This window comes from Sus scrofa, chromosome 18, assembly GCF_054392235.1.
Source record: "Sus scrofa isolate SSC_HxYL_T2T_F1_AM1 chromosome 18, Sscrofa_HxYL_maternal_Yorkshire_Landrace_v2.0, whole genome shotgun sequence".
Classification (NCBI taxonomy): domain Eukaryota; kingdom Metazoa; phylum Chordata; class Mammalia; order Artiodactyla; family Suidae; genus Sus; species Sus scrofa.
The window spans coordinates 858,669-878,507 of record NC_139400.1 but is presented as its reverse complement, the minus strand read 5'-3'; positions in this window follow the sequence as shown (position 1 = coordinate 878,507).

Here is a 19,839-nt window from a genome sequence, read left to right as displayed (position 1 = left end):
GAATAGAACAGAATAGAACAGAATAGAATAGAATAGAATAGAATAGAATAGAATAGAATAGAACAGAATAGAATAGATTAGAACAGAACAGAATAGAATAGAATAGAATAGAATAGAACAGAATAGAACAGAATATAATAGAATAGAATAGAAGAGAATACAATAGAATAGAACAAAACAGAACAGAATAGAATAGAAGAGAATAAAATAGAATAGAACAGAATCGAATAGAACAGAATAGAATAGAATAGAATAGAACAGTATAGAGCAGAGTAGAATAGAACAAAATAGAATAGAATAGAATAGAATAGAATAGAATAGAATAGAATAGAATAGAATAGAATAGAATAGAATAGAATGGAATAGAACAAAACAGAACAGAACAGAACAGAAGAGAATAGAACAAAAGAGAATAGAATAGAACAGAACAGAACAGAAAAGAACAGAATGCAATACATGAGAATAAAATAGAAGGGAATAGAACAGAACAAAACAGAACAGAATAGAATAGAACATAATAGGATAGAACAGAACAGAATAGAATAGAATAGAACAGAACAAAATAGAATGGAACAGAATAGAATAGAATAGAACAGAACAGAACAGAACAGAACAGAATAGAATAGAATAGAACAGAAAGGAATACACCAGATCAGAATAGAATAGAATAGAACAGAACAGAAGAGAATGGAACAGAATAGAATAGAACAGAACAGAATAGAATAGAATAGAACAGAACAGAATAGAATAGAATAGAATAGAGAAGAACAGAATAGAACAGAATAGAATAGTTTAGAATAGAATAGAATAGAAGAGAACAGAATAGAATAGACTAGAACAGCACAGAACAGAATAGAATCGAATAGAATCGAATAGAGTCGAATAGAGTCGAAGAGAATAGAATACAATAGAATAGTGTCGAATCGAATAGAATCGAATAGAATCGAACAGAATAAAACAGAACAACAGAACAGAATAGAATAGAATAGAATAGAACAGTATATATAGAAGAGAATACAATAGAATAGAATAGAACAAAACAGAATAGAATAGAATAGAATAGAACAGGATAGAATAGAACAGAACAGAATAGAATAGAATAGAATAGAACAGAATAGAACAGAATAGAATAGAATAGAATAGAATAGAATAGAATAGAATAGAACAGAATAGAATAGATTAGAACAGAACAGAATAGAATAGAATAGAATAGAACAGAATAGAATAGAACAGAACCGAATAGAATAGAAGAGAACTGAATAGAATAGAATAGAATAAAATAGAATAGAATAGAATAGAATAGAATAGAATAGAACAGAATAGAATAGAATAGAACAGAAGAGAATAGAATAGAATAGAATAGATCAGAATAGAATAGAATAGAGTAGAACAGAACAGAACAGAATAGAATCGAATAGAATCGAATAGAGTTGAATAGAGTCGAATAGAATAGAATACAATAGAATAGTGTCGAATCGAATAGAATGGAATAGAATTGAATAGAATAAAACAGAACAACAGAACAGAATAGAATAGAAGAGAATAGAACAGAATAGAACAGAATATAATATAATAGAATAGAAGAGAATACAATAGAATAGAACAAAACAGAACAGAATAGAATAGAAGAGAATAAAATAGAATAGAACAGAATCGAATAGAACAGAATAGAATAGAATAGAATAGAACAGAATAGAGCAGAGTAGAATAGAACAAAATAGAATAGAATAGAATAGAATAGAATAGAATAGAATAGAATAGAATAGAATAGAATAGAATAGAATAGTAAAGAACAGAATAGAACAGAATATAATAGTTTAGAATAGAATAGAATAGAATAGAACAGAATAGATTAGAATAGATTAGAACAGAATAGAATAGCATAGAATACAACAGAATAGAATAGACTGGAACAGAATAGAATATAATAGAATAGAATAGAACAGAACAGAATAGAATAGAATAGAATAGAACAGAACAGAATAGAACAGAATAGAATAGAACACAACAGAATAGAACAGAACAGAAGAGAATACAATAGAATAGAATAGAACAGAATAGAATAGAATAGAACAGAATAGAATAGAATAGAATAGAATAGAATAGAACAGAACAGAATAGAATAGAATAGAATAGAATAGAAACGAACAGAGTAGAATAGATTAGAAAAGAATAGAATAGAACAGAATAGAATAGAATAGGACAGAAAAGAATAGAATAGAATAGGATAGAACACAAAAGAACATAATAGAATAGTTTAGAATAGAATAAAATACAACAGAATAGAATAAAACAGAACAGAACAGAGTAGAACAGAATAGAATAGACTAGAATAGAGTAGAATAGAATAGAACAGAATAGAACAGAACAGAATGGAATAGAACAGAACAGAATAGAATAGAATAGAATAGAATAGAACAGAATAGAACAGAACAGAATGGAATAGAACAGAATAGAATAGAATAGAATAGAATAGAATAGAATAGAATAGAACAGAATAGAATAGAATAGAACAGAACAGATTAGAATAGAATAGAATAGAACAGAATAGAATAGAACAGAACAGAATAGAATAGAATAGAATAGAACAGAATAGAACAGAATAGAATAGAATAGAATAGAATAGAATAGAATAGAACAGAATAGAATAGATTAGAACAGAACAGAATAGAATAGAATAGAATAGAATAGAACAGAATAGAACAGAATATAATAGAATAGAATAGAAGAGAATACAATAGAATAGAACAAAACAGAACAGAATAGAATAGAAGAGAATAAAATAGAATAGAACAGAATCGAATAGAACAGAATAGAATAGAATAGAATAGAACAGTATAGAGCAGAGTAGAATAGAACAAAATAGAATAGAATAGAATAGAATAGAATAGAATAGAATAGAATAGAATGGAATAGAACAAAACAGAACAGAACAGAACAGAAGAGAATAGAACAAAAGAGAATAGAATAGAACAGAACAGAACAGAAAAGAACAGAATGCAATACATGAGAATAAAATAGAAGGGAATAGAACAGAACAAAACAGAACAGAATAGAATAGAACATAATAGGATAGAACAGAACAGAATAGAATAGAATAGAACAGAACAAAATAGAATGGAACAGAATAGAATAGAATAGAACAGAACAGAACAGAACAGAACAGAATAGAATAGAATAGAACAGAAAGGAATACACCAGATCAGAATAGAATAGAATAGAACAGAACAGAAGAGAATGGAACAGAATAGAATAGAACAGAACAGAATAGAATAGAATAGAACAGAACAGAATAGAATAGAATAGAATAGAGAAGAACAGAATAGAACAGAATAGAATAGTTTAGAATAGAATAGAATAGAAGAGAACAGAATAGAATAGACTAGAACAGCACAGAACAGAATAGAATCGAATAGAATCGAATAGAGTCGAATAGAGTCGAAGAGAATAGAATACAATAGAATAGTGTCGAATCGAATAGAATCGAATAGAATCGAACAGAATAAAACAGAACAACAGAACAGAATAGAATAGAATAGAATAGAACAGTATATATAGAAGAGAATACAATAGAATAGAACAAAACAGAACAGAATAGAATAGAATAGAATAGAACAGGATAGAATAGAACAGAACAGAATAGAATAGAATAGAATAGAACAGAATAGAACAGAATAGAATAGAATAGAATAGAATAGAATAGAATAGAATAGAACAGAATAGAATAAATTAGAACAGAACAGAATAGAATAGAATAGAATAGAACAGAATAGAATAGAACAGAACCGAATAGAATAGAAGAGAACTGAATAGAATAGAATAGAATAAAATAGAATAGAATAGAATAGAATAGAATAGAATAGAACAGAATAGAATAGAATAGAATAGAACAGAAGAGAATAGAATAGAATAGAATAGATCAGAATAGAATAGAATAGAGTAGAACAGAACAGAACAGAATAGAATCGAATAGAATCGAATAGAGTTGAATAGAGTCGAATAGAATAGAATACAATAGAATAGTGTCGAATCGAATAGAATGGAATAGAATTGAATAGAATAAAACAGAACAACAGAACAGAATAGAATAGAAGAGAATAGAACAGAATAGAACAGAATATAATATAATAGAATAGAAGAGAATACAATAGAATAGAACAAAACAGAACAGAATAGAATAGAAGAGAATAAAATAGAATAGAACAGAATCGAATAGAACAGAATAGAATAGAATAGAATAGAACAGAATAGAGCAGAGTAGAATAGAACAAAATAGAATAGAATAGAATAGAATAGAATAGAATAGAATAGAATAGAATAGAATAGAATAGAATAGAATAGAATAGAATAGAATGGAATAGAACAAAACAGAACAGAACAGAACAGAAGAGAATAGAACAAAAGAGAATAGAATAGAACAGAACAGAACAGAACAGAACAGAATGCAATACATGAGAATAAAATAGAAGGGAATAGAACAGAATAGAATAGAACAGAACAAAACAGAACAGAATAGAATAGAACATAATAGGATAGAACAGAACAGAATAGAATAGAATAGATCAGAACAAAATAGAATGGAACAGAATAGAATAGAATAGAACAGAACAGAACAGAATAGAATAGAATAGAACAGAAAGGAATACAACAGATCAGAATAGAATAGAATAGAACAGAACAGAAGAGAATGGAACAGAATAGAATAGAACAGAACAGAATAGAATAGAATAGAACAGAACAGAATAGAATAGAATAGAATAGAATAGAGAAGAACAGAATAGAACAGAATAGAATAGTTTAGAATAGAATAGAATAGAAGAGAACAGAATAGAATAGACTAGAACAGCACAGAACAGAATAGAATCGAATAGAATCGAATAGAGTCGAATAGAATAGAATACAATAGAATAGTGTCGAATCGAATAGAACCGAATAGAATCGAATAGAATAAAACAGAACAACAGAACAGAATAGAATAGAATAGAATAGAACAGAATATATAGAAGAGAATAGAATAGAATAGAACAAAACAGAACAGAATAGAATAGAATAGAACAGAACAGAATAGAACAGAACAGAACAGAATGAAATAGATGAGAATAAAATAGAATGCAATAGAACAGAACAGAACAGAATAGAATAGAATAGAACAGAACAGAATAGAATAGAATAGAATAGTAAAGAACAGAATAGAACAGAATATAATAGTTTAGAATAGAATAGAATAGAATAGGACAGAATAGATTAGAATAGATTAGAACAGAATAGAATAGCATAGAATACAACAGAATTGAATAGAATGGAACAGAATAGAATATAATAGAATAGAATAGAACAGAACAGAATAGAATAGAATAGAATAGAACAGAACAGAATAGAACAGAATAGAATAGAACACAACAGAATAGAACAGAACAGAAGAGAATACAATAGAATAGAATAGAACAGAATAGAATAGAATAGAATAGAATAGAATAGAATACAATAGAATAGAATAGAATAGAATAGAATAGAACAGAACAGAATAGAATAGAATAGAATAGAATAGAAACGAACAGAGTAGAATAGATTAGAAAAGAATAGAATAGAACAGAATAGAATAGAATAGGACAGAAAAGAATAGAATAGAATAGGATAGAACACAAAAGAACATAATAGAATAGTATAGAATAGAATAGAATACAACAGAATAGAATAAAACAGAACAGAACAGAGTAGAACAGAATAGAATAGACTAGAATAGAGTAGAATAGAATAGAACAGAATAGAACAGAACAGAATGGAATAGAACAGAATAGAATAGAATAGAATAGAATAGAATAGAATAGAATAGAATAGAATAGAATATAACAGAATAGAATAGAATAGAACAGAACCGAATAGAATACAAGAGAACTGAATAGAATAGAATAGAATAGAATAGAATAGAATAGAATAGAATAGAATAGAATAGAATAGAACAGAACAGAATAGAATAGAAGAGAGTAAAATAGAATAGAACAGAAACGAATAGAACAGAATAGAATAGAATAGAATAGAACAGAATAGAGCAGAGTAGAATAGAACAAAATAGAATAGAATAGAATAGAATAGAATAGAATAGAATAGAATAGAATAGAATAGAATAGAATAGAATAGAATAGAATAGAATGGAATAGAACAAAACAGAACAGAACAGAACAGAAGAGAATAGAACAAAAGAGAATAGAATAGAACAGAACAGAACAGAACAGAACAGAATGCAATACATGAGAATAAAATAGAATGGAATAGAACAGAATAGAATAGAACAGAACAAAACAGAACAGAATAGATTAGAACATAACAGGATCGAACAGAACAGAATAGAATGGAATAGAACAGAACAAAATAGAATGGAACAGAATAGAATAGAATAGAACAGAACAGAACAGAACAGAACAGAATAGAATAGAATAGAACAGAAAGGAATACAACAGATCAGAATAGAATAGAATAGAACAGAACAGAAGAGAATGGAACAGAATAGAATAGAACAGAACAGAATAGAATAGAATAGAACAGAACAGAATAGAATAGAATAGAATAGAAAAGAACAGAATAGAACAGAATAGAATACTTTAGAATAGAATAGAATAGAAGAGAACAGAATAGAATAGACTAGAACAGCACAGAACAGAATAGAATCGAATAGAATCGAATAGAGTCGAATAGAGTCGAATAGAATAGAATACAATAGAATAGTGTCGAATCGAATAGAATCGAATAGAATCGAATAGAATAAAACAGAAGAACAGAACAGAATAGAATAGAACAGAATAGATAGAATAGAATAGAAGAGAATAGAATAGAATAGAACAAAACAGAACAGAATAGAATAGAATAGAATAGAATAAAATAGAATAGAACAGAATAGAATAGAACAGAATAGAATAGAATAGAATAGAACAGAATAGAGCAGAGTAGAATAGAACAAAATAGAATAGAATAGAATAGAATGGAATAAAACAGAACAGAACAGAACAGAAGAGAATAGAACAAAATAGAATAGAATAAAACAGAACAGAACAGAACAGAATGCAATAGATGAGAATAAAATAGAATGCAATAGAACAGAACAGAATAGAATAGAATAGAATAGAACAGAACAGAATAGAACAGAACAGAATAGAATAGAATAGAACAGAACAGAACCGAATAGAATGGACTAGAATAGAATAGAAGAGAACAGATTAGAATAGAATAGAATAGAACAGAATAGAATAGAATAGAATAGAATAGAACAGAACAGAATAGAACAGAATAGAATAGAACAGAACAGAATAGAACAGAATAGAATAGAACACAACAGAATAGAACAGAACAGAAGAGAATAGAATAGAATAGAATAGAACAGAATAGAATAGAATAGAACAGAATAGAATAGAATAGAATAGAATAGAATAGAATAGAATAGAATAGAAATGAACAGAGTAGAATAGATTAGAAAAGAATAGAATAGAACAGAATAGAATAGAATAGAATAGAATAGAATAGAATAGAATAGAATAGAACAAAACAGAACAGAATAGAATAGAATAGAATAGAATAAAATAGAATAGAACAGAATAGAATAGAACAGAATAGAATAGAATAGAATAGAACAGAATAGAGCAGAGTAGAATAGAACAAAATAGAATAGAATAGAATAGAATGGAATAGAACAGAACAGAACAGAACAGAAGAGAATAGAACAAAATAGAATAGAATAAAACAGAACAGAACAGAACAGAATGCAATAGATGAGAATAAAATAGAATGCAATAGAACAGAACAGAATAGAATAGAATAGAATAGAACAGAACAGAATAGAACAGAACAGAATAGAATAGAATAGAACAGAACAGAACCGAATAGAATGGACTAGAATAGAATAGAAGAGAACAGAATAGAATAGAATAGAATAGAACAGAATAGAATAGAATAGAATAGTAAAGAACAGAGTAGAACAGAATATAAAATTTTAGAATAGAATAGAATAGAATAGAACAGAATAGATTAGAATAGATTAGAACAGAATAGAATAGCATAGAATACAACAGAATAGAATAGAATGGAACAGAATAGAATATAATAGAATATAATAGAACAGAACAGAATAGAATAGAATAGAATAGAACAGAACAGAATAGAACAGAATAGAATAGAACACAACAGAATAGAACAGAACAGAAGAGAATAGAATAGAATAGAATAGAACAGAACAGAATAGAATAGAATAGAATAGAAATGAACAGAGTAGAATAGAGTAGAAAAGAATAGAATAGAACAGAATAGAATAGAATAGAATAGAATAGAATAGAATAGAATAGAATAGAATAGAACAAAACAGAACAGAATAGAATAGACTAGAATAAAATAGAATAGAACAGAATAGAATAGAACAGAATAGAATAGAATAGAACAGAATAGAGCAGATTAGAATAGAACAAAATAGAATAGAATAGAATAGAATGGAATAGAACAGAACAGAACAGAACAGAACAGAAGAGAATAGAACAAAATAGAATAGAATAAAACAGAACAGAACAGAATGAAATAGATGAGAATAAAATAGAATGCAATAGAACAGAACAGAACAGAATAGAATAGAATAGAACAGAACAGAATAGAATAGAATAGAACAGAACAGAACCGAATAGAATGGACTAGAATAGAATAGAAGAGAACAGAGTAGAATAGAATAAAATAGAACAGAATAGAATAGAATAGAATAGTAAAGAACAGAATAGAACAGATTAAAATAGTTTAGAATAGAATAGAATAGAATAGAACAGAATAGAATAGAATAGATTAGAACAGAATAGAATAGCATAGAATACAACAGAATAGAATAGAATGGAATAGAATAGAATAGAATAGAATAGAATAGAATAGAACAGAACAGAATAGAATAGAATAGAATAGAACAGAACAGAATAGAACAGAATAGAATAGAACACAACAGAATAGAACAGAACAGAAGAGAATACAATAGAATAGAATAGAACAGAATAGAATAGAATAGAACAGAATAGAATAGAATAGAATAGAATAGAATAGAACAGAACAGAATAGAATAGAATAGAATAGAATAGAATAGAAACGAACAGAGTAGAATAGATTAGAAAAGAATAGAATAGAACAGAATAGAATAGAATAGGACAGAAAAGAATAGAATAGAATAGGATAGAACACAAAAGAACATAATAGAATAGTATAGAATAGAATAGAATACAACAGAATAGAATAAAACAGAACAGAACAGAGTAGAACAGAATAGAATAGACTAGAATAGAGTAGAATAGAATAGAACAGAATAGAACAGAACAGAATGGAATAGAACAGAACAGAATAGAATAGAATAGAATAGAATAGAATAGAACAGAATAGAATAGAATAGAATAGAACAGAACAGAACAGAATAGAATAGAATAGAATAGAATAGAACAGAATAGAATAGAATAGAATAGAATAGAACAGAACAGAATAGAATAGAATAGAATAGATCAGAATAGAATAGAATAGAGTAGAACAGAACAGAACAGAATAGAATCGAATAGAATCGAATAGAGTCGAATAGAGTCGAATAGAATAGAATACAATAGAATAGTGTCGAATCGAATAGAATTAAATAGAATTGAATAGAATAAAACAGAACAACAGAACAGAAGAGAATAGAAGAGAATAGAACGGAATAGAACAGAATATAATAGAATAGAATAGAAGAGAATACAGTAGAATAGAACAAAACAGAACAGAATAGAATAGAAGAGAATAAAATAGAATAGAACAGAATCGAATAGAACAGAATAGAATAGAATAGAATAGAACAGAATAGAGCAGAGTAGAATAGAACAAAATAGAATAGAATAGAATAGAATAGAATAGAATAGAATAGAATAGAATAGAATAGAATAGAATAGAATAGAATAGAATAGAATAGAATGGAATAGAACAAAACAGAACAGAACAGAACAGAAGAGAATAGAACAAAAGAGAATAGAATAGAACAGAACAGAACAGAACAGAATGCAATACATGAGAATACAATAAGGGAATAGAACAGAATAGAATAGAATAGAACAGAACAAAATAGAATGGAACAGAATAGAATAGAATAGAACAGAACAGAACAGAACAGAACAGAATAGAATAGAATAGAACAGAAAGGAATACAACAGATCAGAATAGAATAGAATAGAACAGAACAGAAGAGAATGGAACAGAATAGAATAGAACAGAACAGAATAGAATAGAATAGAACAGAACAGAATAGAATAGAATAGAATAGAGAAGAACAGAATAGAACAGTATAGAATAGTTTAGAATAGAATAGAATAGAAGAGAACAGAATAGAATAGACTAGAACAGCACAGAACAGAATAGATTCGAATAGAATCGAATAGAGTCGAATAGAATAGAATACAATAGAATAGTGTCGAATCGAATATAATCGAATAGAATCGAATAAAATAAAACAGAACAACAGAACAGAATAGAATAGAATAGAATAGAATAGAACAGAATATATAGAAGAGAATAGAAGAGAATAGAATAGAATAGAACAAAACAGAACAGAATAGAATAGAATAGAATAAAATAGAATAGAACAGAATAGAATAGAACAGAATATAATAGAATAGAATAGAACAGAATAGAGCAGAGTAGAATAGAACAAAATAGAATAGAATAGAATAGAATGGAATAGAACAGAACAGAACAGAACAGAAGAGAATAGAACAAAATAGAATAGAATAAAACAGAACAGAACAGAACAGAACAGAATGCAATAGATGAGAATAAAATAGAATGCAATATAACAGAATAGAATAGAATAGAATAGAACAGAACAGAACAGAACAGAACAGAATAGAATAGAATAGAACAGAACAGAACCGAATAGAATGGACTAGAATAGAATAGAAGAGAACAGAATAGAATAGAATAGAATAGAACAGAATAGAATAGAATAGAATAGTAAAGAACAGAGTAGAACAGAATATAATAGTTTAGAATAGAATAGAATAGAATAGAACAGAATAGATTAGAATAGATTAGAACAGAATAGAATAGCATAGAATACAACAGAATAGAATAGAATGGAACAGAATAGAATATAATAGAATAGAATAGAACAGAACAGAATAGAATAGAATAGAATAGAACAGAACAGAATAGAACAGAATAGAATAGAACACAACAGAATAGAACAGAACAGAAGAGAATAGAATAGAATAGAATAGAACAGAACAGAATAGAATAGAACAGAATAGAATAGAATAGAATAGAATAGAATAGAATAGAATAGAACAGAACAGAATAGAATAGAATAGAATAGAAATGAACAGAGTAGAATAGATTAGAAAAGAATAGAATAGAACAGAATAGAATAGAATAGAATAGAATAGAACAAAACAGAACAGAATAGAATAGAATAGAATAAAATAGAATAGAACAGAATAGAATAGAACAGAATAGAATAGAATAGAATAGAACAGAATAGAGCAGAGTAGAATAGAACAAAATAGAATAGAATAGAATAGAATGGAATAGAACAGAACAGAACAGAACAGAAGAGAATAGAACAAAATAGAATAGAATAAAACAGAACAGAACAGAACAGAACAGAATGAAATAGATGAAATAAAATAGAATGCAATAGAACAGAACAGAACAGAATAGAATAGAATAGAACAGAACAGAATAGAACAGAACAGAATAGAATAGAATAGAACAGAACAGAACCGAATAGAATGGACTAGAATAGAATAGAAGAGAACAGAGTAGAATAGAATAGAATAGAACAGAATAGAATAGAATAGAATAGTAAAGAACAGAATAGAACAGAATATAATAGTTTAGAAGAGAATAGAATAGAATAGAACAGAATAGATTAGAATAGATTAGAACAGAATAGAATAGCATAGAATACAACAGAATAGAATAGAATGGAACAGAATAGAATATAATAGAATAGAATAGAACAGAACAGAATAGAATAGAATAGAATAGAACAGAACAGAATAGAACAGAATAGAATAGAATAGAATAGAATAGAACAGAATAGAATAGAATAGAATAGAATAGAATAGAATAGAATAGAATAGAACAGAATAGAATAGAATAGAACAGAACAGAATAGAATAGAATAGAATAGAACAGAATAGAATAGAACAGAACAGAATAGAATAGAATAGAATAGAACAGAATAGAACAGAATAGAATAGAATAGAATAGAATAGAATAGAATAGAACAGATTAGAATAGATTAGAACAGAACAGAATAGAATAGAATAGAATAGAACAGAACCGAATAGAATAGAAGAGAACTGAATAGAATAGAATAGAATAGAATAGAATAGAATAGAATAGAATAGAATAGAATAGAATAGAATAGAATAGAACAGAACAGAATAGAATAGAATAGAACAGAACAGAATAGAATAGAATAGAATAGATCAGAATACAATAGAATAGAGTAGAACAGAACAGAACAGAATAGAATCGAATAGAATCGAATAGAGTCGAATAGAATACAATAGAATAGTGTCGAATCGAATAGAATCGAATAGAATTGAATAGAATAAAACAGAACAACAGAACAGAATAGAATAGAAGAGAATAGAACAGATTAGAACAGAATATAATAGAATAGAATAGAAGAGAATACAATAGAATAGAACAAAACCGAACAGAATAGAATAGAAGAGAGTAAAATAGAATAGAACAGAATCGAATAGAACAGAATAGAATAGAATAGAATAGAACAGAATAGAGCAGAGTAGAATAGAACAAAATAGAATAGAATAGAATAGAATAGAATAGAATAGAATAGAATAGTAAAGAACAGAATAGAACAGAATATAATAGTTTAGAATAGAATAGAATAGAATAGAACAGAATAGATTAGAATAGATTAGAACAGAATAGAATAGCATAGAATACAACAGAATAGAATAGACTGGAACAGAATAGAATATAATAGAATAGAATAGAACAGAACAGAATAGAATAGAATAGAATAGAACAGAACAGAATAGAACAGAATAGAATAGAACACAACAGAATAGAACAGAACAGAAGAGAATACAATAGAATAGAATAGAACAGAATAGAATAGAATAGAACAGAATTGAATAGAATAGAATAGAATAGAATAGAATAGAACAGAACAGAATAGAATAGAATAGAATAGAATAGAAACGAACAGAGTAGAATAGATTAGAAAAGAATAGAATAGAACAGAATAGAATAGAATAGGACAGAAAAGAATAGAATAGAATAGGATAGAACACAAAAGAACATAATAGAATAGTTTAGAATAGAATAAAATACAACAGAATAGAATAAAACAGAACAGAACAGAGTAGAACAGAATAGAATAGACTAGAATAGAGTAGAATAGAATAGAACAGAATAGAACAGAACAGAATGGAATAGAACAGAACAGAATAGAATAGAATAGAATAGAATAGAATAGAACAGAATAGAACAGAACAGAATGGAATAGAACAGAACAGAATAGAATAGAATAGAATAGAATAGAATAGAATAGAATAGAATAGAACAGAATAGAATAGAATAGAACAGAACAGAATAGAATAGAATAGAATAGAACAGAATAGAATAGAACAGAACAGAATAGAATAGAATAGAATAGAACAGAATAGAACAGAATAGAATAGAATAGAATAGAATAGAATAGAACAGAATAGAATAGATTAGAACAGAACAGAATAGAATAGAATAGAATAGAACAGAATAGAATAGAACACAACAGAATAGAACAGAACAGAAGAGAATACAATAGAATAGAATAGAACAGAATAGAATAGAATAGAACAGAATAGAATAGAATAGAATAGAATAGAATAGAATAGAACAGAACAGAATAGAATAGAATAGAATAGAATAGAAACGAACAGAGTAGAATAGATTAGAAAAGAATAGAATAGAACAGAATAGAATAGAATAGGACAGAAAAGAATAGAATAGAATAGGATAGAACACAAAAGAACATAATAGAATAGTTTAGAATAGAATAAAATACAACAGAATAGAATAAAACAGAACAGAACAGAGTAGAACAGAATAGAATAGACTAGAATAGAGTAGAATAGAATAGAACAGAATATAACAGAACAGAATGGAATAGAACAGAACAGAATAGAATAGAATAGAATAGAATAGAACAGAATAGAACAGAACAGAATGGAATAGAACAGAACAGAATAGAATAGAATAGAATAGAATAGAATAGAATAGAATAGAACAGAATAGAATAGAATAGAACAGAACAGAATAGAATAGAATAGAATAGAACAGAATAGAATAGAACAGAACAGAATAGAATAGAATAGAATAGAACAGAATAGAACAGAATAGAATAGAATAGAATAGAATAGAATAGAACAGAATAGAATAGATTAGAACAGAACAGAATAAAATAGAATAGAATAGAACAGAATAGAACAGAACAGAACCGAATAGAATAGAAGAGAACTGAATAGAATAGAATAGAATAGAATAAAATAGAATAGAATAGAATAGAATAGAATAGAATAGAATAGAATAGAACAGAATAGAATAGAATAGAATAGAACAGAAGAGAATAGAATAGTATAGAATAGATCAGAATAGAATAGAATAGAGTAGAACAGAACAGAACAGAATAGAATCGAATAGAATCGAATAGAGTTGAATAGAGTCGAATAGAATAGAATACAATAGAATAGTGTCGAATCGAATAGAATCGAATAGAATTGAATAGAATAAAACAGAACAACAGAACAGAATAGAATAGAAGAGAATAGAACAGAATAGAACAGAATATAATAGAATAGAATAGAAGAGAATACAATAGAATAGAACAAAACAGAACAGAATAGAATAGAAGAGAATAAAATAGAATAGAACAGAATCGAATAGAACAGAATAGAATAGAATAGAATAGAACAGAATAGAGCAGAGTAGAATAGAACAAAATAGAATAGAATAGAATAGAATAGAATAGAATAGAATAGAATAGAATAGAATAGAATAGAATAGAATGGAATAGAACAAAACAGAACAGAACAGAACAGAAGAGAATAGAACAAAAGAGAATAGAATAGAACAGAACAGAACAGAACAGAACAGAATGCAATACATGAGAATAAAATAGAAGGGAATAGAACAGAATAGAATAGAACAGAACAAAACAGAACAGAATAGAATAGAACATAATAGGATAGAACAGAACAGAATAGAATAGAATAGAACAGAACAAAATAGAATGGAACAGAATAGAATAGAATAGAACAGAACAGAACAGAACAGAACAGAATAGAATAGAATAGAACAGAAAGGAATACAACAGATCAGAATAGAATAGAATAGAACAGAACAGAAGAGAATGGAACAGAATAGAATAGAACAGAACAGAATAGAATAGAATAGAACAGAACAGAATAGAATAGAATAGAATAGAGAAGAACAGAATAGAACAGAATAGAATAGTTTAGAATAGAATAGAATAGAAGAGAACAGAATAGAATAGACTAGAACAGCACAGAACAGAATAGAATCGAATAGAATCGAATAGAGTCGAATAGAGTCGAAGAGAATAGAATACAATAGAATAGTGTCGAATCGAATAGAATCGAATAGAATCGAATAGAATAAAACAGAACAACAGAACAGAATAGAATAGAATAGAATAGAACAGTATATATAGAAGAGAATACAATAGAATAGAACAAAACAGAACAGAATAGAATAGAATAGAATAGAACAGAATAGAATAGAACAGAACAGAATAGAATAGAATAGAATAGAACAGAATAGAACAGAATAGAATAGAATAGAATAGAATAGAATAGAATAGAACAGAATAGAATAGATTAGAACAGAACAGAATAGAATAGAATAGAATAGAACAGAATAGAATAGAACAGAACCGAATAGAATAGAAGAGAACTGAATAGAATAGAATAGAATAAAATAGAATAGAATAGAATAGAATAGAATAGAATAGAATAGAACAGAATAGAATAGAATAGAATAGAACAGAAGAGAATAGAATAGAATAGAATAGATCAGAATAGAATAGAATAGAGTAGAACAGAACAGAACAGAATAGAATCGAATAGAATCGAATAGAGTTGAATAGAGTCGAATAGAATAGAATACAATAGAATAGTGTCGAATCGAATAGAATGGAATAGAATTGAATAGAATAAAACAGAACAACAGAACAGAATAGAATAGAAGAGAATAGAACAGAATAGAACAGAATATAATAGAAGAGAATAGAAGAGAATACAATAGAATAGAACAAAACAGAACAGAATAGAATAGAAGAGAATAAAATAGAATAGAACAGAATCGAATAGAACAGAATAGAATAGAATAGAATAGAACAGAATAGAGCAGAGTAGAATAGAACAAACTAGAATAGAATAGAATAGAATAGAATAGAATAGAATAGAATAGAATAGAATAGAATAGAATAGAATAGAATAGAATACAATGGAATAGAACAAAACAGAACAGAACAGAACAGAACAGAATAGAACAAAAGAGAATAGAATAGAACAGAACAGAACAGAACAGAACAGAATGCAATACATGAGAATAAAATAGAAGGGAATAGAACAGAATAGAATAGAACAGAACAAAACAGAACAGAATAGAATAGAACATAATAGGATAGAACAGAACAGAATAGAATAGAATAGAACAGAACAAAATAGAATGGAACAGAATAGAATAGAATAGAACAGAACAGAACAGAACAGAACAGAATAGAATAGAATAGAACAGAAAGGAATACAACAGATCAGAATAGAATAGAATAGAACAGAACAGAAGAGAATGGAACAGAATAGAATAGAACAGAACAGAATAGAATAGAATAGAACAGAACAGAATAGAATAGAATAGAATAGAGAAGAACAGAATAGAACAGAATAGAATAGTTTAGATTAGAATAGAATAGAAGAGAACAGAATAGAATAGACTAGAACAGCACAGAACAGAATAGAATCGAATAGAATCGAATAGAGTCGAATAGAGTCGAATAGAATAGAATACAATAGAATAGTGTCGAATCGAATAGAATCGAATAGAATCGAATAGAATAAAACAGAACAACAGAACAGAATAGAATAGAATAGAATAGAATAGAACAGAATATATAGAAGAGAATACAATAGAATAGAACAAAACAGAACAGAATAGAATAGAATAGAATAAAATAGAATAGAACAGAATAGAATAGAACAGAATAGAATAGAATAGAATAGAACAGAATAGAGCAGAGTAGAATAGAACAAAATAGAATAGAATAGAATAGAATGGAATAGAACAGAACAGAACAGAACAGAAGAGAATAGAACAAAATAGAATAGAATAAAACAGAACAGAACAGAACAGAACAGAATGCAATAGATGAGAATAAAATAGAATGCAATAGAACAGAACAGAATAGAATAGAATAGAATAGAATAGAGCAGAACAGAATAGAACAGAACAGAATAGAATAGAATAGAACAGAACAGAACCGAATAGAATGGACTAGAATAGAATAGAAGAGAACAGAATAGAATAGAATAGAATAGAATAGAATAGAACAGAATAGAATAGAATAGAATAGAATAGAATAGAATAGAACAAAACAGAACAGAATAGAATAGAATAGAATAGAATAAAATAGAATAGAACAGAATAGAATAGAACAGAATAGAATAGAATAGAATAGAACAGAATAGAGCAGAGTAGAATAGAACAAAATAGAATAGAATAGAATAGAATGGAATAGAACAGAACAGAACAGAACAGAACAGAAGAGAATAGAACAAAATAGAATAGAATAAAACAGAACAGAACAGAACAGAATGAAATAGATGAGAATAAAATAGAATGCAATAGAACAGAACAGAACAGAATAGAATAGAATAGAACAGAACAGAATAGAATAGAATAGAATAGTAAAGAACAGAATAGAACAGAATATAATAGTTTAGAATAGATTAGAATAGAATAGAACAGAATAGATTAGAATAGATAAGAACAGAATAGAATAGCATAGAATACAACAGAATTGAATAGAATGGAACAGAATAGAATAGAATAGAATAGAATAGAATAGAACAGAACAGAATAGAATAGAATAGAATAGAACAGAACAGAATAGAACAGAATAGAATAGAACACAACAGAATAGAACAGAACAGAAGAGAATACAATAGAATAGAATAGAACAGGATAGAATAGAATAGAATAGAATAGAATAGAATAGAATAGAATAGAATAGAATAGAATAGAATAGAATAGAATAGAATAGAACAGAACAGAATAGAATAGAATAGAATGGAATAGAAACGAACAGAGTAGAATAGATTAGAAAAGAATAGAATAGAACAGAATAGAATAGAATAGGACAGAAAAGAATAGAATAGAATAGGATAGAACACAAAAGAACATAATAGAATAGTATAGAATAAAATAGAATACAACAGAATAGAATAAAACAGAACAGAACAGAGTAGAACAGAATAGAATAGACTAGAATAGAGTAGAATAGAATAGAACAGAATAGAACAGAACAGAATGGAATAGAACAGAACAGAATAGAAAAGAATAGAATAGAATAGAATAGAATAGAATAGAATAGAATAGAATAGAATAGAATAGAACAGAATAGAATAGAATAGAACAGAACAGAATAGAATAGAATTGAATAGAACAGAATAGAATAGAAAAGAACAGAATAGAATAGAATAGAATAGAATAGAACAGAATAGAACAGAATAGAATAGAATAGAATAGAATAGAATAGAACAGAATAGAATAGAACAGAACCGAATAGAATAGAAGAGAACGAATAGAATAGAATAGAATAGAATAGAATAGAATAGAATAGAATAGCATAGAATAGAATAGAATAGAACAGAATAGAATAGAATAGAATAGAACAGAAGAGAATAGAATAGAATAGAATAGATCAGAATAGAATAGAATAGAGTAGAACAGAACAGAACAGAATAGAATCGAATAGAATCGAATAGAGTTGAATAGAGTCGAATAGAATAGAATACAATAGAATAGTGTTGAATCGAATAGAATCGAATAGAATTGAATAGAATAAAACAGAACAACAGAACAGAATAGAATAGAAGAGAATAGAACAGAATAGAACAGAATATAATAGAATAGAATAGAAGAGAATACAATAGAATAGAACAAAACAGAACAGAATAGAATAGAAGAGAATAAAATAGAATAGAACAGAATCGAATAGAACAGAATAGAATAGAATAGAATAGAACAGAATAGAGCAGAGTAGAATAGAACAAAATAGAATAGAATAGAATAGAATAGAATAGAATAGAATAGAATAGAATAGAATAGAATAGAATGGAATAGAACAAAACAGAACAGAACAGAACAGAAGAGAATAGAACAAAAGAGAATAGAATAGAACAGAACAGAACAGAACAGAACAGAATGCAATACATGAGAATAAAATAGAAGGGAATAGAACAGAATAGAATAGAACAGAACAAAACAGAACAGAATAGAATAGAACATAATAGGATAGAACAGAACAGAATAGAACAGAACAAAATAGAATGGAACAGAATAGAATAGAATAGAACAGAACAGAACAGAACAGAACAGAATAGAATAGAATAGAACAGAAAGGAATACAACAGATCAGAATAGAATAGAATAGAACAGAACAGAAGAGAATGGAACAGAATAGAATAGAACAGAACAGAATAGAATAGAATAGAACAGAACAGAATAGAATAGAATAGAATAGAGAAGAACAGAATAGAACAGAATAGAATAGTT